Genomic DNA, 24195 nt, shown 5'->3' with positions numbered 1-24195 from the left:
GCTCAGGTACCACACATGATACAAATGTGTTAACTTCACACTCTGCCTAGGCTGGTTTATCTTCATCAGAAGAACAGCAGGCTGCCCCACATGGACAAAACACTACAACAATTACATCATTTCCCATATCTAAACTAGTTTGTACTGCAGTTGCCTTGGTTCCACTGTACAGACCAGCATGGCTCTACACAGAGCATTAAGCCATCTCTGCCTAAGAACTACATTGCTACCTGAATCTACCCCGCAGGTCTGAAAGTTCTCATCAAAGGACTCAAATCAACAGTTTCCCTGATGTCACTAAGTACCCACGTGAACACTGAGTCTTGCCTTTCCATCCCAAATTAATCCAGCAATGATCCTTTGCAAATTATCAATTCCTTGACCCTGTTCACTATGCTGGAAAAGGTGGCATGACAGAAGTTTAATCAGAGGATGAGAAAACTGAACAGGTAACAGGGAGCCCAAGCCCCAAATATGAGTCTATGTGGAATGTATCAAGAGCTGAGAAAAAATGGTGACAAACTCATGTGTCTTTATGGTAAAAGACAGCTATGTCACCCATCTATGTAAACAGGGAATGCCTTTATTTCCTCAGAGCTGCAGAGCAACTTCTTGTAGAAGTAACGGTGCCTTTCAGGGGTGCAACATCAACTCACCTACACTGAAAAACATAAAGAAGTTTCTCTGTGTACAATGTGTAGCAGCCACTGTCAGCCATTAGGAAACTAACGTCCTTTTGCAATCACAAATATCTCAACTCTGTACAAAACCTAGTGGAAAAGTGTCTCAATCCAACTGGGAGCTACCAGTACAAAATCCTGAAAGTACTAAACTTACATTTTTCATATGCTGTCCTTCTGTAATGAAAATATTATCATTAAAAATAAGTATAAAAAAACCACTAATGTTGTGTGAATAGGGAGGATAAACTTTGACAGACAAAACCAGAATTCTGCAAGAATATCCAAAAGACATTTTACTGTTTAAAGTGGTTATAGCTAGCACTTCTGAAGCAAAGGGGAGTTTCAATTACTCTGGGGCACCAGGCACAGATTGAAACTCATATTTCCTTATCTACTGAAAGTTGCTCAAATAAGCATAAAGCAGTGGTGTAATCAGAGAAGCTATTTCCATTAATCTTTATTTAATTTTTTTTTTTTTAACAAACAGGCCATAGAATAAGGATGATCTTCCTTTCATGCAATCTCACAGTGCACACAATACCTGTGGGTTTAGCCAGGCAGAATTCCCACTGAATCTACGGGGACTTTTTTCCTGATTATAGAGTCATTTCCAGTATTTTACATCAGTTATCTCCAAGATGAGCATTGCCAGCACTGGAGCAACTTTAAACAGAGAAGCAGGACTAGCTCCATAGTAGCTTTTGCCTGAATTCTGCTAGCTAGGACGTTTTGAAAGTTCAGGACAAGCTGTTAATAAGGTCCCTGGGTGTTTGCTGGGGCAGCCCAACATGTGACATTCCGCATTTAATTAGAACTTTAACTGAAATTTATGGAGACAAAAGTCAGGATAAAAGGTGTCCCTCCCATTCATTCAAATGAAATTTTACTCTCCAACATGCATGTGAGAAAATGATATTGTTTCAAATTCTAATTAGGAAAAAAAATTAAAACTATTCAATTACCTCACATGTATTCCTGTAAATAATTCATACAAAGCATGCGAATGCCCTATCTTCATTCCAAATATTATAGACATGCATTTATACCTAACATGCTTACAATTGCATTAGATGATGTAACGCATAAAAGTAGAATGCTGAAGAGGACAGTCTTATTTGGTAGATTTACCTGGAAATAGGGAAAAATGCACAAACCCAAGATAGTCCCATTAACTTCAGCAGGCTTTGGATCAGGCTCTACTTGCCTGCCTAATTAGGGTTCTTCTGGCTTCCTGGCAGTGGTTTTCAAGAGGCCACCCTGCCAAGAACTCTCCTACTTGCTGCTGCCTCTACTACTCCCCCTCCCCAAGGAGGTGGGGGGTCTACAGCACAGAAACCAAATACATCCTTTCCAAAACTGCCAAGACATGTATGAATCCAAATGTGCAATCCAAAATTCGGTTCAGCTTTAACAATATTTCCTTTGTCATACGGAAATTATTGCATGCTCTACTCCAAGGAAAATACAGATATCCCAAAGTCTTACTAAAAGCCCAGCTTTTAACACTTTGAAGTAAGCTGCAAGAGTCGAAAGCTTTAGGGAGCCTCACCAGCCGGGTTTATCCGATGGGTTTTAATTGCCATCTAGCGGGAATAACGTGCAACTTCGTTTCCCACCTGACAGCCTTCCACAGAGAAATCCCAGCATCTCCACCCCTGCCCGTTTGCTGCCCAGAAGGTTTTCATTCTGGTTCGGCCCACCGGGACACAGTGACCCATTTTGGCTGCGTCAGGGGATGTCTATCGAAACCAAGTGGTAGTGATGTCTTTTCATCCTCAAATACGCAGCTATATGTAATCAAGAATAAGCCCTGCATTTTCCCAAGGTCTGAGAAACAAAAGATTTCCATATGCCATTGCCAATGTGAGGTTTTCAAAAAGCTGGAAAGAATTAAATTAAAATGCCAACAGCCTGGGCTACATTTTCAGCAATTAATAGCACTAGAGTAATGAGAAGATACGGCAATACTTCGGCATCATCATTTAAGTCCCAAATATATACATGGAAAGAAAAAACACAATTCTTCACTTATGGGTTATTAAATCTTTAGAGCTAACTTGACGAGTAAGCTAGCCATAATTTACAAACACATAATCAAAGACCTTTTCTTATTTTCCAAGTGTAAAGCACTGAGCCTACCAGCAAACTCATTTAACAAAAGCAATTTCAATTTATAAGAGCTTAGATTCAGCTTTCCAAATACCTCATTTCTATCCTTCCAATTAGCATGCCACATATGGAAGATATTATACCAGATACCCTTCACCTTTTGTCCTCAAAGCTATGAGAGGGACCAAGTGTTCCTTATTTCCTGATGAATCCTTAATTACCTGCAACGTGACATATTCCTCCTTCTTTCTTTTTGATCCTAAAATGTAAAAGACACAGCCAACAAGGCACACTGTCTTTCTCTGACCCTTTCATTCTATATGTTTCCCAGTCACAGACTTTAAATAATAAACACTTGCAAATGTGTAGTACCCATCTGCATTCCCTTTCAGTCTCAGTCTCTTCATAGACCTGGTAGTCTCTTTATTAAATGGCTCAGCTAGATTCATAGTAATGATCAGTTATTTCTCAAAAGGCAACAGAGATGTGCCAGACAGCAAACTGCTGTCTGCCCAGTATGGTGCCAGAACAATCAGACCCCAGGCATCCAACTGGTCATCAGACATTACAGCACAATCAGCATTTAGTTCGTGACATGACTCCAGATCTCATATCCTATGTGTTAACATAGGCAACACAGGCTGACACAGATAACAAGAGAGAAACAAGGAACTGCTCTGGTCATTAAGTGTATCTGCGCCTATTCCCTGCTCTGAGAACATTCCAGTACCACACCACTCCTGACAATAACAAATTACATCAAATAATATTTTTTAGCTAAAGAGCTTTCCAAAACATGTGCACCCTTTTATCTGGCATCCTATCCTACCCTACAAACACACAAGCTACCACATAAGTCAAAGACAAGATGCCTACTTGCAATAGAACAGCCAACTAGCATGTGGCACTTGGCTGCCATCCTGGAACTCCCATGTTAACGGACCTTAATCAGGTGTGAATTACCATTTAAGAAACACTCTTTGGCATAAGTGTAGTCATCTTTTTATTTTTATACTCTAACCTACTTCAGCATAGAAGGCCATCAAAGCAGTTCAAGCAGTTTTCCAGACAGTATGTCTAACTGCAAGGGAAGTCAGTCGCACTGCATTGTGGCCTTGACTGAAGAGGCATGTTCACCTCATTGCAGTTAACACAGAAGTCCTGTGTGTTAGAATGCTTGTATGGTCGCTCTTTACAGCACATGGCAAGTGAGAATATAAAGAGTGTGACCTGCCCATGAAACAATAACGTTATTGAAAGAAGTTCATTATCCCAAAATGATCTGATCTTATTTGTTAATGCTGCCTTTTTAAGGCCTGAACATTCAGCTACAAGGAAAGCCCAATCACATGCTCAAATCCATGTTAAAGTACAAGCACAGTTTATAACTCAACACTTTGTGAATTATTATGTCCCTGGGACACAGTAGTTACTGCTACAATCAGTTATTTTTATTTCTCATGTAGCAGCAATTCCATCTGGAAACAAGACTGTTATCTCCCACCCAACAAGACAGTGTGCTTCCATGTGCTACGTGCCATCCCTTGGTACCTCGGACTTCAGTGTTTCAGTTGAAAGAAAGGGAGAAACAGGCGGTGGCCTGTTGCATAAGGTGTGCTCAGCTCCTGACAAGACCGGCAAACAGTTAAGGAGGCACCAGGCACCAGCTGCTAGGACAATTTTCTGAACAATTGCTCCATAATGCTGTCTGGGTCAAGCATGACCAGCTACAGGGAAGCTATCAACAGAGACTGTGCAGGCTGTTAATTGCTTGGCTACTTTACTACATTTAAAAGCAGCTTGACACATCTTACACTTAAGCGCATGATTCAAGGTACTCGAAGTATCAAAACAGCCAGACATTTTGTGACAATCAGCTAATAGACATTAACATTCTCAAACGAAAAAACCCACATCTTAATGCCAATATTGGTTTAATTACTTACTGCGCTCATAGCAACTAACTTTAAACCATACAAACAAAACTGAAAACCAGTAAGTACCATGGGGTTTTTTTCAAAACATGGTTAATAAAAGAATAGCAATAATGTATCAGAAAAACACAGACGCAACATAATAATTATCCTTCACACTTGCACAGCACGTTTCATCAGAGAAACACAAAGTACTTGAAAGACTAAAATTAATTCTAATTAAACCTCTCAGCATCCTATGTAGTTACATGACATTTACAGAGGGGTAAACGAGAGTCAGAGGTTTGGCAAGTTGCACAGGATGATACAGCTTCTCATTGGTGCAGTCAGACCAAAAATCAAGATCCTGGCTTCTAGTCCTGTTTTAACTGCTAGGCTACCCTGCCTATTTTGTTCAGCACCAGGTTTTCTGCTATAACAAAATGACAGATGAGGCAAAGGGAAAAGCAACCTATTTATATTCAAAAATTGTAAGATTTAATGGCAATTTAAATTGTTTTAATAACTTATTATTTTCTTCAGGCTCTACATATGCTTCTCCATTCCAACTCATACATAGCCTAAGCATGTTGAATCAAGCACCGTCAGGCTAGAAATTACCTCTGGAAGGGAAAGGTTTTGTCTGTCCACACAAGATGCATTTTGCAAATCTAGAATGATTTCAAAATACATATAATAGCAGCAGCCATCACAAGTAGAATTTTCCATTAGAAATAATTGTTAAAACATACATATTTAACTAACTGTATTTTAATGAGACTTTTTCTTTTCTATTATTACTCAGTTCTCAGGAAAGGAGGAGGGAAACTAAAGAAGCCACAGGAGAAAAGATAGTGGGGGGTGAAAAAGAAAGAAGGTGCCAAACAGATAATTGCTTAAACCAAAGATAAACATTTTCTAAAGCATTAGAATAACATTTCACATTACAAGAGATGTAACATCTGCAAAAGAGCGGGGAGGGTTTCAGTCCTTTTTCTAAACTTATTAATAATCATAACATAAGAAAAAGCCTGTGAAAGTTTTAAAATGTGCCTCAGATTTATTATTTGAAAATTATTAGCAAACACAACAATCACAGCAATTATTTGCAGGTCACCAAGGAAAATACATCATCTCTAAGAACCAACCATTCTGAATGCTGATACCTCAGTTTTGACAGTGTCATTCAAAATGTAATTGATTTTCATAAAGAATTTGGTACACAGATGTGGACATATGGGAAATGGGGAGAAAGCTCTTTCTAATTTGCAAAGAAAATGCAAGTTTCATAGTCCTATACCGTACAGAATTTCCGCTGGGCAAACGACTGAAACTGACAGGGCTTAAATGCAGTCTAATCACTGTTGGTCCTTCCTATATGAAGAAAAACAGGGCAGAAAATTATAAATCTGATTGCAAACACTCATAAAAGGAAAAGATCAAGGGAATGACAATAGACAGGACAAATCATTATGCTTAAAATAACTGAAATACATAACACACACAAGAATAACTCTATTTAAAAGTATGCATGCTGAATGCACTCACTTTTTCCTAGAGAAACTACTTATCATAGTGAGTAGAACATACATCTTGTACTTTCATGCCACTGTATTGGAAAATCTGGCCTATAGTAAGTCATTTATGGAACTAAGATATACAGAATCACATACAAATGACAGAATGGCTGAACTTGGAAGTGAGATTTGGAGCCCCTAGTCCAACGCCTATTCTCAGCACAGGGCCAACAGAGCAGGCTGGTCAAGGCTCAGCTTTTGAACATCCCAAGAGTGGACACTCTGCAGTCTGATTAACCTATTCCAGCATTGGACCACCCTCCTCATGGAAATTATTTTCCTCATTTCTAGCTGAAATATCTCTTGTTTCAACATGTGACCACTGACTTTGCCCTTCTGTTGCATGACTCTGAGAAGAAAAAATGGAACAGTATTAAATAATTCCTTGCTGAGCCTCCTTTTCCACAGAGGAATGTCTTTTAGCATTTGCTATCTGAACTCCTGGATCTTGTAAATATAACCCACAAGCATAAAGATGTTTGATTTTTATTTTCTTCCTAAGTTTTTGGGGGTTGGAGACCAGCTATTTCATGTGGCTTTTGAGCAAACCGTAATTAATTAAACCAAGTAGCTGAAATCATCACCAAAAAACCTTAGCATGCATTCTGGAATGAACAAGTAAACTAATGCACAAAAAACAAACAAACAAAAAAAAACCAACAACATGACAAACCACTGTAACAATAAGCTGATAAGCTTTATGATAAATACACAAGTCCTGATTCAGGAAACACGCTTTGAAAACTCTAAGTTGCTTTATGAAACTATAAAGAAGCAGAATGGGAAATTGGATGAATTTATATCATTGCTGTTCACCCCTAAAATGTTATAGAAAACTTTTTCAATTAATACTATATATTCATAATTAATTATTATCTGTATAGAACACATTTTGACTGCAAAATGTAATACAGATTCCTCTATACTATTCATCATCCCCCGAGAAGGAAAAGGGGTGACCAAAAAAACCCATGGAGCTAGAAGAAGCTGGTAATTCACTTATGCCAAATACATTGCTGCTATGGAATCCCCACTTACTACTCAGACCATCACGTGGAAACTCATACTTTGCTATTATTGTCTAGGTACCAGGTATATGATGTCCAAAGCTAAAATGTGACACTGGAAGAACTCTCTGTCAGTGACAAAGAGCTGAGAGCTGCTATACTGCAATAGCAGATCACCTTGCCTCACACCAATTTTTTCATGAGGAAAACGTCTTTCATATGAACTTCCTAATTTAGCAATAAAACCTTCCTCTTTTTTTCACTCTAGCAGCAGCTTTTTCTGTTTGAAATCTTTTGCAACTTCGTTCAGTCTCTACATGTGGCAGGGAGTGTGGGAGATGAGGAGGGTGGCTTTCCATTATTTTTAAGCATAGAGCTTTTAACTGAAACTGTAATGTTATACTGGTACAGGACACCACAAGGATTAAGACTGGGTGCCATCCTCTAAAAGTGAGAAAATTGCTTGCTTTCTGCTTGTGCTAGATACACCTGAACTCTTGTATAACAGAACTAATCCTGTTTAATAAGCAGACACACATTTTATGACAGTCCTGCTTTTACAATCCCAGTTTTCTCAGAGTCTGTAATCCAAATTTATTCACTTCCATGTATAAAGTAATTGAAACTTACACACACCGTTTTTTTGGGGGTTTGTTGTTGGTTTTTTTAAACCAGAAGTCAAGTTAAAAGGAAAAGCAACAAAAAATTGGATTCCCTCCTCTGGAAAAATGCTGGGTTCACTGACCAACCTCACTGAGAGAAATCAAGATAAAAAAAGCTTTTTTTAATTTTTTCTTAACTTTTCCACAGCAGTTGTCACAACTGAGGAGATCAGAAAGAAAATAATGTGATAGGGTTTCAGCTTTGCCACAAGGGCCTGCTATATTACTTTCCATGTAGCCATTAACCTCTGAAGTAATGGATTGACATGTCAACCATTTCATTAGAGCAACACAAGAATAATGACTCTGTGGTTAACACAGAGCACTGAAAGGCATTGAGAAAAGCTCCTGTTCCTGCCTGATACATCAACAGTTTGCAGTCATCAGGGCCAAGTTTTATCAGTGTGAGGCTAAGATCCACGGAAGTGCTAGTTTACAGTATCCTGCCTGAGACATCTAATGTCATAGTCTTTCAGAGATGCTGAGCACCAACAGCTCCTATGAAGTAAAATGTGTTTTGGTTGTCCACCATGAGCATCAGCATCCAAACCTAGGCATTCAAGTTCTGAAGATGTACTTTGCAAGTGTAAAAGCTTCTGTCTCTAGGACTCAAGAGTTGTGTCTGAAGTGTTAGGTGCCCTCATAAAGATTTAATGTTTCTGTGATGGTACAATGCAAAATTTGTGATGGGACCAGAGGCCATTGGCTAAGTAATCCACTAATACAAGTAAACATGCTTCCCTCAAAGAGCTCCTTGGCTCTCAGATGTTCTCAGATGGATACTATTTAAAAAAAAACCAACATGTTAGTGTTATGAAATAAAAATAACTAAAGGCTCAATACAATAGGTACTTACAGATTCTGTTTATGAAATGATACAGTGTGAGGTCCAAGGAATACACGTAAGAAAGCAATGTACATATTTATATGTATCTCACACATGCACAAGTATTGTGCAATAAAAGAGTGTATGGGTTTTTGATCTTCCCTTTTTCCTCATAGCATTTTATGTACAGCTTACCCACTATATTTGGTTTAATACAAACAACTACACTACCACAGGTTATCTGTAACTAATTATTTCTATGTCAGTTTTCATTTTCCTGTTGTGTAAAGTATTGTTTAGTGTATTTCACAGAGATCCCAACCCTATTTCAAGAAAGTCTTCAATACTCTTGTGATGTCAAACACTGAGCTGCCCGGCCCTACACAGCTAAACACGATGCTGCATGGTTGAGTGTGCTCCATTTCTGCTGGAAGGCACAGTGGAGCAGGCAGGCAGAGTGAGAGAGTTACTGGAAGAGCCTAGTGAGATTTCTCTTCCAAGCTGCCAGTGTTTAAAAATAAAAGTGCTGCTTTGAGGGCAGAGAGTAAGAGGAGGCACAGAACCAGGCAAAGACAGGGCTTCACTAACAAAACGGTCAGAATCAGAAAGAAGAGTCACCGTGCTCAGGCTGCCTGGATAGAAGCCTTCCCTTTCCTTACAGGCCTAGACTCTTACTGTTGTTAGTTTTCTAAGTTGTGACAATGCCAATGGACTTTTTGTTGGGATTGAGGAGTGGGGAGATTTGTTTGGAGTTTTTCCACGCACATTTGTTGCCAACGTCTGACTGCTTCCATACCACTCTTTCAACTTTTTCTTAAAACCAGATTTTACAACATAATAGGATATCTCAGGATAATGAAAAGGGCCCCAGTGCAAGGCTAGAGCACTCAGACACTACAGCAACAAAGTACTTCACTGTTGAAATACCTGCATTAGAGTCCAAGACTTAGGTCTGTAATAACCCTTTTGTTTTAAAATGGTTGGTCTCACAGATCTGCTCCCCATACTCCCCATGACAGCAACAGTTTTCTCCCAAAAGTTCAAGTTTCTGACAGTTTATATCTTCCCTACAAGTCTGTCCATCTCTCCAGCATCCTCCGCAATTCAGCCCAGAAATTGCACTAGCCTGTTACACTAGAACTATTTCAGCTCTCAAGTTCAGAACAAACCAGTATTATGGTCCACATGGATCTCTTTTTGGCTCACATCCCCTCCACTAGAACAGAAAAATGTGATAGGTGATTCCACACAAGATCTTGGGTGGTTGCCTAACACCTAAGGTGACTGGCCCCAAATTTATTAGCATGTATGTGTTACTAGCACCTTGGTCCTTGCCATTGCTACTGTCAAGAATTATTATCAGGTGGTGAAAAAAAACATCTTACTTGCAAGAGCACTAGGCATTAGGCTGGGCCTCACATCTAAGATGTATCTGGGATTACAAATCAGCATCCTCCTGTTGATTTCCTTGAGAAAGCTCATTCTCAGATCCTACAGCACACTTACCAGAAATGCCTTCTTCAGGTTCAGTCTGAAGACAAACAACTATGGCACTGTTGGTGACTATTTTATCCAACAGTCCAGTGCACTGGGAATTTATCTGCAATGTACAAGATACAGCTTACGTATCATATCCTGTGTGAGGGCCTGAACCAACTTTCCAGGCATAAGCCCTATTATGTTCCACTGGCCGTTTACAATATGATGTTCACAGTGCAAGAAACAGCCAACGATTGCAGCACTCGGGTGGGTGAAAGACAGCAAAAACAGATGACTTCAGTAAAAGAAACTGGCAGTGGCAGCCTGCCTTTGAGAAGTGAGCTGGGAGAACAGCACTGAACATGTTGCCCTTGCTGAATCATCTACCCTTTCATCGGGTGTTCAATGCAGGGTTACGGGGTTTGCAGCCCAGCAAGTGTACCACAAGGCTGTGTCAGTGTGTGGTTATGCACAGGACCACATGGCTGCAGAAGACCTTTCCTCTGCTGCACGTACAGGTTGTGGTGCTGTACAGCACACATTGTGCCAGCCTCCCTGTATCATGCACTGTAGCAGCCCATTAGGAATGCAGTAAACTAGAGCTGTCACACAGAATGTGTGGAGCATAACTGCAGTGTATCCTGTGCAACAGCCCCCAGTTACAGGTAAAAGGACAGATTAATTTTTATGGACTTCATTCTGAGATTCTGAATATAATAAATTAGGTTCAATCCACATGAGATAAACCAATCCCTTTATTCAGAAGCATTCAAACTCTGCCTATTTCACATACGTAACATGAGTTCACTGGTCATACCATGCCACCCAAAGCATCTGATGGTTATGTATCTAGGATATCACGAGACTGGGACCTGTCCTTCGAAAATATTGCCACTCGTCTTCTCTGTTGCTGTTCTGCTAGCTGCCTTTTGCCCCACAATAGAAGTGAACAGAAATTGAAAAACCAGATAATGCAGGACTTTTCAGGGAGAAACCAGTTCTGTGTGCAGCATACATTTGTTTATGGGCACAAGAGTGACCTTCATTATCCTTGGAGACACAGGAGGAACTGATTTTTATTCTCTTCATGTGCTCACCTCCCTGATTCATGTTACCTTTTCACCCCAGCTCACGTTCTTGCAAGGAGCATGCAAAAAGCAAAGAAACAGCTGTGTACAACTAGGGGCTGTGCCCTGTTTTACAACACAAAGGAAAAGGCTGTAGGCATTCTTCAGAAATTGAAAAGCTAGCAAAAAAAGGGTGTGTTGGGGTATATGAATTTTAGCTTCATAATTACCCTGTTATTTAAAGCTAATGAATAATTACTACAGCAACCTTGCTGTCATATAGTATACACCTATTTACCCATAGCTCAAGATGAAGCCAGAGAATCACTTTTGGGGTCCAGTCCTCCAAATATATCTTACTGAGTTTAATGTTTAGTTTGCCAGCATCTAATGGCATTAAGCACTGTTTACTGAATCAGAGCCTTCAATGTCATTCGGTGGTCTCGAAAGAGTTTGAAGTTAATCACCTCTAGGGTTTTTTAATACTTCAGAATTCTCAGCAATAACTCTTTCACTCATGTTAACATTCATCTACCAATTCTTTATTGGAATTTCATCTAGCATTTAAAACTTCTTACATGATGAACTTTCCTTCAGAGGTGCTGCTGGCAAGGAAAACGCAAAACCAAAAACCTTCATTAGTACAAGTGATCCACAACAAGAAATCCCCAAAGTGAAAGTAAATTCAAGTACACTGAAAGAGCTGAAAAGTTTTGCAACTGTTCCAGCACTAAAGCTTTGAAGCAATTAAGACACCAAAGGCCTATGTTCTCCTCCACAAGTCTTGCAATAGGGCCAGAACTAGAAGAGCTGAAATGGCTCTCCTATAAGCAAACTTTATATGCATCTGCCTTTTAAGTGAAACAGATTTTGTGAATATTATGTGTTCTTGTAGGAGAATCAGATTAAAACCAATATTTGAATTTTTTAAAAAGTTAGAAAATACTAACCTGAAACATGCTTTCCACATACTATCTGCTCTCCAAGGGAAATACAGGAGATTGATTCGGGTGAAGAGTGGTGCAAAAGCAGCTGAAATCCCACCAGGATTCTGAGTTACCAGGAAGCAATAGATACTTTATTAACCTAGTGGAAAGCAGGTATACTTTATTCAGCTGCATTATCAACAGTGAAAGCACAGTTTCATACACAAAGAAAACAGAAATAGGCCTACTTTCTGCAAACATGATTTGTTGTTCTGGGTTGTTGGTTTGTGTTTGGCTTCTTTGGAGGTGGGGGAGGTGCTGTTTGGGACTTGATTGTTTGTCTGTTTTAGATACATTCTTGGAAGAGTGCAGAAAAGAAAAATGCAAGTTGTTTTACAGAGCAAAGCACTGATCTGAGCTAATTTCTGAGTAGAAGACAAAGAACGTGTGCAATGTCTCTTTTGCCTCTCCTACTTATTTCCTCTCCAGCCTGTGGTGCAGGCACCTACAAGAGAACAATAAGCCAGCCCTCCTCTCACCATCCCTAAGAATCATAATTGTAATTTGCCATCTTTAGAACTAAAACACTAAGCATGATTTCTTTGGACATTTGATTTGTTTGGTTCTCATACAAACTCAGTCATACAAAAACTGTAGCTCAGAAGGAATTTCTTACTTGAAAGGTAAATTTACCATTATTTTAAGCACCAGAAATATGTTTGGCAATAAGCAGAGTACATGAAGACAGGAAATATATGCGTAAAGTTAAGCCGACTCTTTGTTGGAATCTCTATGTTAGGGAGTCTGAGTTCTCCAGGATATCCTGAATGTTCATTGTTTTCTGTCTCTGAGCCCCAGGACAGGATCAACACCATCAGCTGGACAGACACAAGCCTAAACTAAAGAAAAATACATACGTGGTATTTATAGACTGCACAGCAAGAACTGTTCCATAAACATTCCTTATAGCTGTCCTTCCTGTCCAGTTAGGAACTGGACACTGTTCTAGTCAGGCTTTCTGGGTCACAGAATAGAACTTCATCCTTCTGACCACAACAGAACACACACACCACCAAAAACCACACAGGAGCAGAAGTAGGATGCATTCTCAGGGGAACACCATGGGGCCAGTTTATCACTCAAAGCTGTTTCCTCTTTCAGACAGCAAAGGACAAGTCATTATTAAGGTTGTCACTGTTCTGCTCTTGGCCCCCTTTTTTGGGCTGCTTTTCACTCTAGACTAAGCATCTTCCAGTTGGACAACAGGTCCAGGTAAGAGCACAGGGATCTCTGATGGCTTCTGAGCTACCTCTTCTCTGAGAACTGTTGCAAAACAACATGAGGATAACAGAGTAATACAAGAAAGGCCCCAGTATTTGTTCTACAGTGGCTATTAGTGGGGGAAAAGCTGTGCATCTTTTCACATTGAACCCAAGTTCATCATGGCTTCTAGTCTCCTTGACGTTTTTCTACCTCCTCCTCTGCCCCTCAACAGGAAGAGAATGGAAAGCATGAAGAAGAGAATAATGAAAGTCACAAAGTCAACAAGAGAGTCACTTCCACTGAAAAGGAGGAGGAAGGACAGCAGAGGGATGGAAAGAACAGTCCAAGAGCTTGTTTGCAGGGGAACAAAGGAGAGCTAAATGTTGAGAGTCAGAGCACAGACATCTCCGACGGTCAAACACACCTTCGGCTGCTGCCTCAGGAGTAAAGCAGCACTGGTGTTTGTCACCTTGCAACACAGACCTGGCCACCTTGCTCCCAGTTGCTTTGGGGATTGACACACTTTTGTAGATGTGCTTCTCAGTGTTGACTTATACTAGCTCTCCTGAGAGACCCCATGGAGACATGGGGAAAGAGAGGCAAAGAAAGGCCAAGAAACTGAAGCTCGTGATTGTGCATCTCAAGGTCTGGTTCTCCTTTCACTTACAAATAGGACAAGCATTGCCGAATATTTGCTATTAAACGAAACCAACTCTTACTATTTCTGCACCTGCCTTGTAATTGTGACAAGCAAGGTAAATGTAAATACACTCTAGCTAATTTTAGTTTTCTGAAGCCACATTAAAATGAAGCAAAATTTGGATTTGGAATATTATCCATGTTGAAACAAAGCTTTATAACACCTTCTGAAACAATCATAAAACTGTTGTTGCATATCAAAACAGTGAAAAGATGGCCCAGTGTGTGTTAATGTGGCAGCTTTACAGTACATTACACCTCTTAGCTATTTTTATAGATTTTTAAGAACCGAATTTCCCAGTTGTTCTACCTACCCACAGGCACCACTGCCTTGAATATAAGTCATTCATCCACTTACTGTAAGCAAAATGTTAGGTACTGAGTGCCCAGGACCAGGCTGATTACTCACAAAAGACCACGGACACCTACCCTGTGGGGAAACACCCAGATCCAAAGCTATTGTTTTCTTCCCTTAAAAATACACTTCAGAAATGCAGAAGGTCTGACAAACCACAGAAACAGAAAGAGTGAAGCAGCCAGTATTTCAGTTTGATTATATATCCTAATACAATAACTCAATACTGAAAAGGGTGGACATTAAAGCCTGGATGAACAGCTTCAGACTGCCAGTTATTGAAAGGTGCCTCTAACAAGCTTCATATTTGTACAGTGAGCAAATCCATTATTCAATATCCTCAGTAGTATATGCTAGATCTCAAGGATTAGGGAGTTTTTGTGAAGCCTTTGTAACATGCTTCTCCTCAGCTCTATTTCTACCTATCATTAGTTCTCGTTTCCATGGGAGCTCTCTAGGCATTACCCTTACAAAGTCAGCTGAATTACTGAGGAACAGGCAATAAAACACCTGCAGGGATTTCACATCTGTGCCCAGAGGTTTAAACCATTCTATACATTATTTTCAGACTATGCCCAGTTCCCAGGCATTTCGTGCACACAAGGCTATCGTGTTGATCTATTGTGTCTTTCAAGAGCCAGTTTCTTGGTCTGTTGGGTTTTTGATTACCTGACAGGAGCTGCTATTTATTAGCAGTGAAGCAGAAAATGTCTCATGATTTAATGAGTCTACAGGTAAAAACCATTTTAAAAATACATGCCATCCTCAGAGATCAAGTGGATTTGTCACAATTTTAGATCCTGTACAGTGACAGAGAATAATCCATATCACAACATGTATTCACTAAACCAGAGGACCGCTATGAAAATGATCTGTGGATGGTCAGTCAAGGAACATTTAGCACATTTCAGATGATGGGGAATTATTTAATACATGTCCAGAAACAGACAGAGGTAGATATACAAAGACTACTGGGAAGCCATTCACCACTGCAAGTCCTCAACACCAGACATGTTGGGTGCCCTATAAACTTTAAGTTTAGTGGCAGCAGAATTTTAGATGTTCAGAATCCCACATCATAAAAAAAAAAAAATCTTTCTTTGTTGTTCCTCTATGAGAAGATTCAGAAAAAAAGCATCAGCATCTGTAATGAAGATTTTAGCTCCCTCTCCCTATGGAGTAAGTAGGAGGTCAACTTCTGCAGCTTCATCAGAGCTTCAGGCTGTAGTCTCAGAAGCACCAGCTCTTCTACAAGCCAAAAGTAATTCAGATGATCTAGATAAACGTGTGACAGGGATGGCAGAAAGTAACCTGTTCTGCAGTAGAGGAAGATCTTGAGTGTCAGACTGTTCCTTGAGCGCAGGCTAAAACTTGTGCTACTATCAGAGAAAGCAGAGACACATGAAAAGAAAAAAAAGGTGTTGTAGTCAAAGGTGCACAGAGGAATTGTTGTATTTTGGAACAATGCCGATGCAAAGTATTGGTGCAGAGACATTCGCCTCTTAGTTTTTGTGCATTAGGCTACCTTTTAGGGTGAGACAAAATGGTATGGATTATCTGCTTTTGTTTGAGCAAGAAGTCCTGGTACTGGTGTGGTCAACAAGGACTTTCTCAAGCTTCAGTCAAGATACAAACACTTCCGTTTACAAAGCCTTAGGAAGAAAAGGGCTCCATTCCCCAACCTACAGAGCCAAATACTTAACAAAAACACACCCTTGAAGATTATTCCTTCTTACATGGGAATAATCTGGTTTTTAAATAGGCAAATATAAAAAAGCCTTCTGACTCCTACTTTATTTTCCTCCCTCCAACCTCATCATCTACTATGCAGCTGACAAAGACTTCTTGCTCTACTGGGAATAAAAGCAGACTTAACATCGGCAAAGCTTAAAAACCGTTTCATATTTGCTTGACAAAGGACAGTAGCTCATATCTGGAGTACTTGGAACAGTCGAGGCCATGAGCTAGAGTGCTAGGTATGAGACATAGAGAACTCAGTCTGACCCCCCTGTTCTGTGAGTTGTCTTCTGCAAACTTGCCTGGTCAACCTCTCCTGTAACAGCACCTACCCCAGAGGGCTCTTGTAGAGTAGCTGTGTTGAAGACTGTGAGGCATGCTGAGGACAAGAGAATGGATGCCAGCAAGGAACTTCTCCCTCTGAGTTGTGCTCCCTTCCCTTCAAGTTAACAGGGATTGGAGCAAAACCTTTTGTAATGAACATAACAAAAGATGATGAGTTGGCCTCAAAGCAGTAATAAAAAAAATTTAAGAACTCTTTTAATAAAAAACACATTCATATAACTGGGTTTTATTATTGCCCATAGTTTTATTTTAATATATGACTCAGGGTGTAGTGACGAAGGTGTGATTCAGAGCAATAATGGGACTTTAAAAGCTTGCGCCACAGGGGTAGGCTAGGCCCTCTGGTTGCCTTTTACAGGAAGCCCCTAGTCAAACAAAACTACTATCCAGGTGCACATAGGCTTTTTTCACAGGAGGTAAAATGTGTATTGGGAGGGCATCGACATAAGGTGGATACATTGGAAGAAACAGACAGGAGATCTGAAGATACGAGTGAGTAGAGACCAGCAGAAGTAAAATCACTAGCCTTTATATGCTGTTAAGTATTGGTAGTACTTAACATCAGGTACCAGGAAGAATAACTAGATACACGTGGTTTCCTAGTCCATGCAGAGTATGTAACCACGTCCTTTAGACCTCAGAAGCTGAGTACCCTGAAATCCATGCACCACATGGTGCCATCTGCGATGAGTGCTGGGTAAGCAAAGAGAAATAGGTAAAGCAGATGTATTCAGGCATGGTAGCATGCAGGTGCTCCTCCAGCACACTTGGCTTTGGCCTTCTGCACACACCTGCAATCGCTCCAACAACAATCACCAGCATCTTAGAAAACTATGCTTGCTCCCTTTCCTTCAAGAGGTCATCGTAGGAACTGTCAGTGAAGAGAAGCAGATGCTGTTTATGAATGAGAGGAGTTTATCAAGCTTCACAAGGAATTGCAGCCTTCACCCATAGCCAAGTTAAACAAGATTCTTTGATATGTCACTGGCCTTCCCAAAGCCCCAGAGATCTGCTTGGAGCTCAGCTTGAATGGCCAACAGGTAGAAAAACACCAATTTGTCTGACCTGTCAGCAGCTCCCTGAGCTATTCCTGAAACACTACAGGACTCGACTCAACAATTTGAGACATTCCAGTTGAAAATATTCCATGTGCCACAGGCTGACTGTAATTCCAGTTCAACAAAGCACTTAAGCATTAAGAGTACTTGTCTGCTGTGCCACACGTGATACAAGGTCTAGATCATCATTATTTTCAATACTATGTGCCATGTAGTGCTGGACTTTGGCATCTCAGTACCTTAGAATAGGCTACAGTTGGACACTTCATTCTTTTGAGGAAGATTTCTCAAGAAAATGAGGGCTTGCACTCATGCTATAGGTATGTCTGTCTGTCCATGTCTTCCAAGTTTGACAGGAGGATGAAGATGGTCAGGAGCCATGCAAGCACATATAGTCAAGAAAGGACATTGGGTTGAATACTGAAGGGAGGCAGAAAGAAGCCACTAAAATTAGGATGAACTGTGGAGCATGAAGGCAGCAATATTTGGGGTTTGAACGTACAGAATCCTACTGGAAAAGAGATTACAAGTAAAATTACATGAGATTACAAGTAAAGGATGAGCTCTAGATTCTGGTCCTCTTCTCTGTAAGAGACACAACCTTTCACTAGCTTATGAATTCCCCTTGCATTTCCTTACTGTGATGTGCAGACAGCAAATGAATAGCAACACCTGGTTTAAACTGCATCTTTCCAAGAGGTTGATGGGCTCACATGAAGGATGATTGGCTACATGCACACACACAGAGAACAGCCCAGCTGCTTTTCAACATTATCTCCTTCTCAACTGGCAAGTTGCTCCAGAAAGAGGAAACATGCTGCCTTGGAGAATCTTCTGCTTCTACTTGCATTTATGCAGGCTGCTCCCTGTTTGGATTGAGGGCCCTTTGCACTCTCAGTAACCCTTCAGAGAGGTGCAGCCAGAAAAATCTCACCACACCCACCCACCTCCTGAATTTTGTCAGGCAACACCCGCAGAGCCTAACCCCTTTCTAGGGAAGAGGGCAAGTAGGAGAAAAATTTGATGCTATCATCAAAAACATTCGGGCTGATGCACTGGGCAGCAAATCTCCTATCCCGGTGATGACACTGTCAAAGCCTAACAGAGAAAAAAGGCATCCTGTCCCTCCTCCACTTGTAAAACCCCACCAGTGATAATACTGAGGAATAATACAATACATAAGACTAGAAGTCTCCTGGTGGATTACAACAGGATGGAAACATCTGCCTTAGAGATAGGTGACCAAATCCATACATGTAAAAAATTTGTTCAAGGTCCATTAAGCGCCAGTGTCTGAACATCATTCAGCATATCCTGCACTGGGACACACGGCAGATGGGAGTGAATGGGCTCCCTGGCAATCCTACCTACCCATAGCACCCCTGCTTCCACACAGCTTTTCTTTCAATACAAATTGTCCAAGGTGGGCAGGTTATAGAAGGCCACTCAGCACTGAAAGAAAACCACCAATAGTGCTGCAGTGCTCTTACAGAGCATATTCTTCAAGCAGTGCAAGGAAAGAAAGGTTTGGAGATGCTGGTCTAGTGCATTTGTGTGGGACAGGTGTATAACACTATCCACACCTCCCTCCCTCTTACTCTGCCTTCTGCGTGAGCAAAGCTCAAAGGCAACACAGGCCTTTCTGTCGGAGTGCACCTGTACCCTGCAGCAACCAGAAAGGAGGGGTGGGTGGATGACCCAACGTACTTGCAAGAGCCTGTCATCTCTGTCTCAGCAAATTCTGGGGCCCAAGTTTGTCATTAGTGGGGAAGCCAAGCCCAGATTTTAACCTCCTTGCAGCTCTGTTTTCCCTGTTTACCAGAGAAAATTATTTAATAAAAATTATTCCAGCGGGTTTACCGTGTAGTTTCTGTGAACTCTTTTAATAGGTAAGTACTGGAGGGGATGTGTATGAACTCTAAGCACAATGCACTTAAACCAAATATATATTTCTGTCTGCAAGACAGCTCTTCATCTTGCGTATAGATGACCTCCTGGATAACAGGATGATCTATTTTATTGGTGGTTCTCTGTGCATATTCACAAATAAATCAAGTGAAGAGCAAGACGCATGTTCAAACATTGCTATCCTTCTCAAAGACAATAATATTGGACTGATAAGAATTGTTATAATTTCCTTACTTGATACAATAGATTATGGAATCATAGAATGTTTTGGGTTGGAAGGCACCTAAAAAGTTCATGTAGTTCCATCCTCCCTGCCATGGACTGGGTCACCTTTCACTAGACCAGGTTGCTACACCAGCTTACTAACAGGAAAGAGAAAAAAGGGGGGTTGTATTTCAAACACTGTCAGACACTCTGGTGTGCCAAACTGCCTTCCCCATTCTCTGAAGTACACCACAAAAAAAGGTTCCACAATGGAGTTTCCACCCCAAGCTACTTGCAGCACCCCTGCAAAGCACACTGGGTGGCTTCACTGGACACCTTCAGGCACAGCAATCCCATCTGTTCTGCAGAGGCAGGAACACACCTTTGCAGGAAATACACTAGCTAGCAGGTGAGACATGGCAGCTTCTTATAGCACCCCTCCACTGGAACAAGGAGCACACCTTGTCTCTTTCAGGAAAAGCCAACAGGCTCAAGGAAAGCCTCTCACTGAGGGCATACAGTTCACAAGTCATTTAGAAAGCTGTTCCTTTCTGTTTCTCAGCTGTTAGTTAACACCTTCTAGCTGAGATCCAGTAACTGGCTGTGTAAGCACTTCTAGTTAGTTCCAGGGCAAAGCCAAACAAGTCAGTTCAAACCACTGCCAGGTGGCTCAGCTAACTTGTTTTATTTTGTCCTGGAAGGCTTGGTAGTGCTCACAGGTCAGGAAGAGTTGAGAGGGAGCTCCAAAATTCTGGATGAATGGAGCTAACTGGAATCCTAAGCATTAGACCCTTTGAAGACAAAGCCAAGATAGGTGAGGTTAAACACCACTGACTGTCTTGACACAATTAATTATCAGGAAAACAACACTCAAAAATGTAGGAGGCAGCAATTTGGTCCATCCTGTCTGAGTGGTGAATCTTTGGACTAGCAGCCTCGATATTACCCTCTACAAGATGCTCTGCCCCAGCACTTTGAATGCAGGCCTGCAGCACACTGACACAGCCTTGGGCCCCAGAGAAAATAGGGCCCAGACTTCTTTCCTCAAACAATTGCAGGAGCCTGCAGAGCACTCAGCCAGCAGACCCCAACTGCAGCCATGTGATGCTATCAAAATTAAGTGAGAGGTACTGTTTCAGGCAACTTAAACCTAATCAGAAACAGAATTCCAGAGTTAATGCCATTAGCAGAGCTAATGTTACTTGAAGTCTTTAAAACAAACGACCTTTTTTGGTGACCTATCGATTATGGTGATAATGGTTTGCCTAATCAGAGAACAACCTCCATCCTTCATCTAAATTAGAGTTGGCCATACGCAGACTGGGAGAACACATGGCAGAATGATCCCCAGTCCTCTATTTTTCCTATTTTGCATCTTCATGCATCAGGCATGGATACACAAGTCTATCACATGGCCAACACTGGAACATGTTCCAGCCGCACTTGCAAAGAAGGCTCATTCACTCAATAGCATTCTATATAAACCTGCACTTTGCAAATACAGAATCATAGAATGGTCAGGGTTACAAAGGGCCATCTACTTACAAAGATCATCCAGTTCCAACCCTCTTGCTACATAGACACCTTTCACTAGAGCAGGTTTCTCCAAGCCCTGTTCAACCTGGCCTTGAACACTGCCAGGGATGGGGCAGCCACACCTTCTCTGGAAAACCTGTGCCAGGGCCTCACCACAGTCATAATAAAGAATTTCTTCCTAATGTCTAATGTAAATCTCCCCTCTGTCAGTTTGAACTCATTACTCCTTGTGCTATCACTACAGTCCCTGATAAAGAGTCCCTCTCTGCAATCCTTGCAGGCCCCCTTCAGAACTGAAAGACTGCTATGGGATCTCCACACAGCTTCTCTTCTGTATCTGCTGAATATATATGTTGAAAGATTACCAGATTATTTTTTTTTTTTTAGTGGTGTGAACCCAAACCCGCTTCAAGAAGACTTCCACTGCTACAGCAATTTTAATCTTCAGCTTAGGAACCAAACTTTAAGAAACAAGTACTAAAAATAATCAGCACAGGACGCAATTGCGATTCCTCGTCTTTGAAACACTGAGTTACAGATCCAGAGTGCCATCTACTGGGATTTTCAAAGGATGACAGAAGTTCACAGGAAGGAGGGGTGATTCGAATGCGGTTTTCATGTCCGACAGGGAACTTGTTTTACTAGATAAAGGGGAAGTGGTAGAACTGATCTAATTTCCTTTAAAATAGAGCTTTTAACTCTGAACAACGTGTCCTGTTGTTCAGGACGTACGAAGTAAGAGGTGAAAATTGTCATGTTACCTGTGTAATTGGTTTGAAAAAAAAATAAATTCCTATCCCTCTCGAGGTCATTACTCACAATACACTGGCAAACCAGAAAGATATTTCAAGGTAGATCCTATGGAATCTATCCTATGGAATCTATCTATTCTATGGAGTCTATCTATCTGTCTATGGAACCTATCTAACCAAGATTATTCATTTTGAGGGACCAAACGGAGACTATGGTTTAACAGGTGCATCAAGCTGAGAGCTATTGCAAATGCAGAAGTGGGGTATAAAATTCAAGATGATCTCAGCGGACTAGTGCAATGGTGTGAAGCCAGGATGCTGAACAAATGGTGCAAGACGAAATCTAGCACACAGATGCAGAATAGGGAAGAACAGGGTAGGTAGTAATGCAGAGGGAAAACGACCTGGTGGCACTTTTCCTTCTGAAAAGAATGTGAAACAGGTTATGGTGACCCTCAAGCTAAAAGCCTAAGTCAAAAGGATAACAGCCCAAGCAGGGAGAAATATCACTTCTAAGAAACAGAGGTGACTATTCCAAGCCCAGATAGCAGTTGTGATACAATAGCTTTACAACTGTTCAACTAAAGACAGCATCTTCAGAAATTGAAGCCTTCCTGATGACAGCAATAAAAACAGGGTTTGGAAAGCATGTCCTTTGAGGGGAAAAAAAAAAAAAATATAAAATGAAGAAATAAGGGGTGTTTGCAACCTATAAGAGACTAATAGAAGTGTTCTAGCAAACTGATAAACCAAAGAATAGTATTTAAAAATATGAGATGGTTTCCCAGTGACCACTGAGGAAGAAAAGATAGAATTTCTCTAACTGTAACAAAGAAAAGCTTTTCAGTATTTCAGTGAAATACTACAATGAACTACTCATTCTGAAATCGATCATCCTTTCAGGTCCTTTTCACCACTGCAGTTCAGTGTACTCTGATAACACACCAACTGTACCAGTGCTTAACTGAAACCAGGTTCTTTCAATAAGCCTGTCTCCAGAAACCTCATTCATCAACAACCTACAAAAATCTCTTTACATAATCTGTTTATACTCAACTACTTACAAAATGTCACGAAATATCTTTGAAGGGGTGATATAATTTGAACATACAATGGCCCACTTGACACAGGTGAAAATTTAGAAATAGTTTCTACACAGACATCTAAGTGTCCAATAGTTCACACCTCATGAATAATTTACATAGAAGACAGCAAACATTCTGGTAATCAGAAGCTATATATAAAAGCCTGCTGCTCGAAGGGAGCTGTAAGCACAGTGAAGTATATGGCCTTGATTTTTTCCATACATTGCCAAACTACTGACCTTTGTAGAGGCTGTGGAAAGAGAATTATTGACACCAGGCGAGCCTCTGCTTGTACAAGACTCACATTCCTCCCAGAGGGGCTTGAAACACACTAATACTGCCTAAAGAATCTTCTGAGCTTCCTAAATCATGGGATTAACATTCCCAGATCTTGCAGAAGGGAAGAGTGGCATCAGTCCAATTGAACAGCCTTACCTACTAAGGCTCTTCCCAATGCCCAACGAATGCACTGCATAACAGAATTCAGAAGGTATAGTGCATTGTCAGAAATAACTCAGATCAAAGAGCTTCACAGAAGACCTGATTCTCAGCCTGCTTTTCCAAATATCTCATCCAGTTCCTCATTCATCAAGCCTGGAACATATTCCTAAAGCTCAGCCTGCTCAAAAGCCACTGTTGCAAGCCTGAAGATTATGTATCTGCGAACTCCAGCTTTTGGTTACATTCCTGTCCCTTAATGAGAGAGTCTTCCTAAAAGCTTAGCTAGTTTGCATGAGCTAATTGGCCTCTCTGACCTGTTCCAGAACTGTTCCACATTTAAACGAACTTCTTTCTGTTGTCATTATTCCAGAGAAGAGTAGCTACTCCCCCAGAAATGCCAAGTTTACATACTGGGGAGTCACTTACTAATGCAGCTTCCTCTACTACTTACTAATGCTACTTCCTCTACTACAGCTTTCTGAACATCTACTATCACGGAAACGCTTCATATTTCTTTAATCTTGCTCTCTTCCCATACACTTCACATACATTAAAGACAATAT

The 24195-nt window shown here is 40.8% G+C and overlaps 1 long non-coding RNA gene across 2 annotated transcripts; it reads right to left on the bottom strand.

Annotated features, from left to right (window-relative positions):
- Positions 1-10281: 10281 nt before the first annotated feature.
- On the bottom strand, positions 10282-20318 carry LOC133277226 (uncharacterized). 2 transcript variants are annotated; one of them, XR_009746138.1, is made up of 4 exons: positions 20201-20318; positions 12274-12409; positions 11859-11928; positions 10282-10377 (listed from the first exon to the last, which is right to left on the bottom strand). It is a non-coding gene; the product is annotated as an uncharacterized LOC133277226 (long non-coding RNA). The 2 variants fall into 2 exon arrangements; XR_009746137.1 differs by having other exon boundaries at positions 11859-11925.
- Between the last annotated feature and the right edge of the window lie 3877 nt (positions 20319-24195).

This window comes from Pezoporus flaviventris, unplaced genomic scaffold (genome assembly GCF_033815535.1).
Source record: "Pezoporus flaviventris isolate CSIRO_AGI_PZ_B2104156 unplaced genomic scaffold, CSIRO_AGI_Pfla_v1 ptg000054l, whole genome shotgun sequence".
Classification (NCBI taxonomy): Eukaryota; Metazoa; Chordata; class Aves; order Psittaciformes; family Psittacidae; genus Pezoporus; species Pezoporus flaviventris.
The sequence above is the reverse complement of the archived record's forward strand: the minus strand, read 5'-3'. Positions and strand labels throughout refer to the sequence as shown.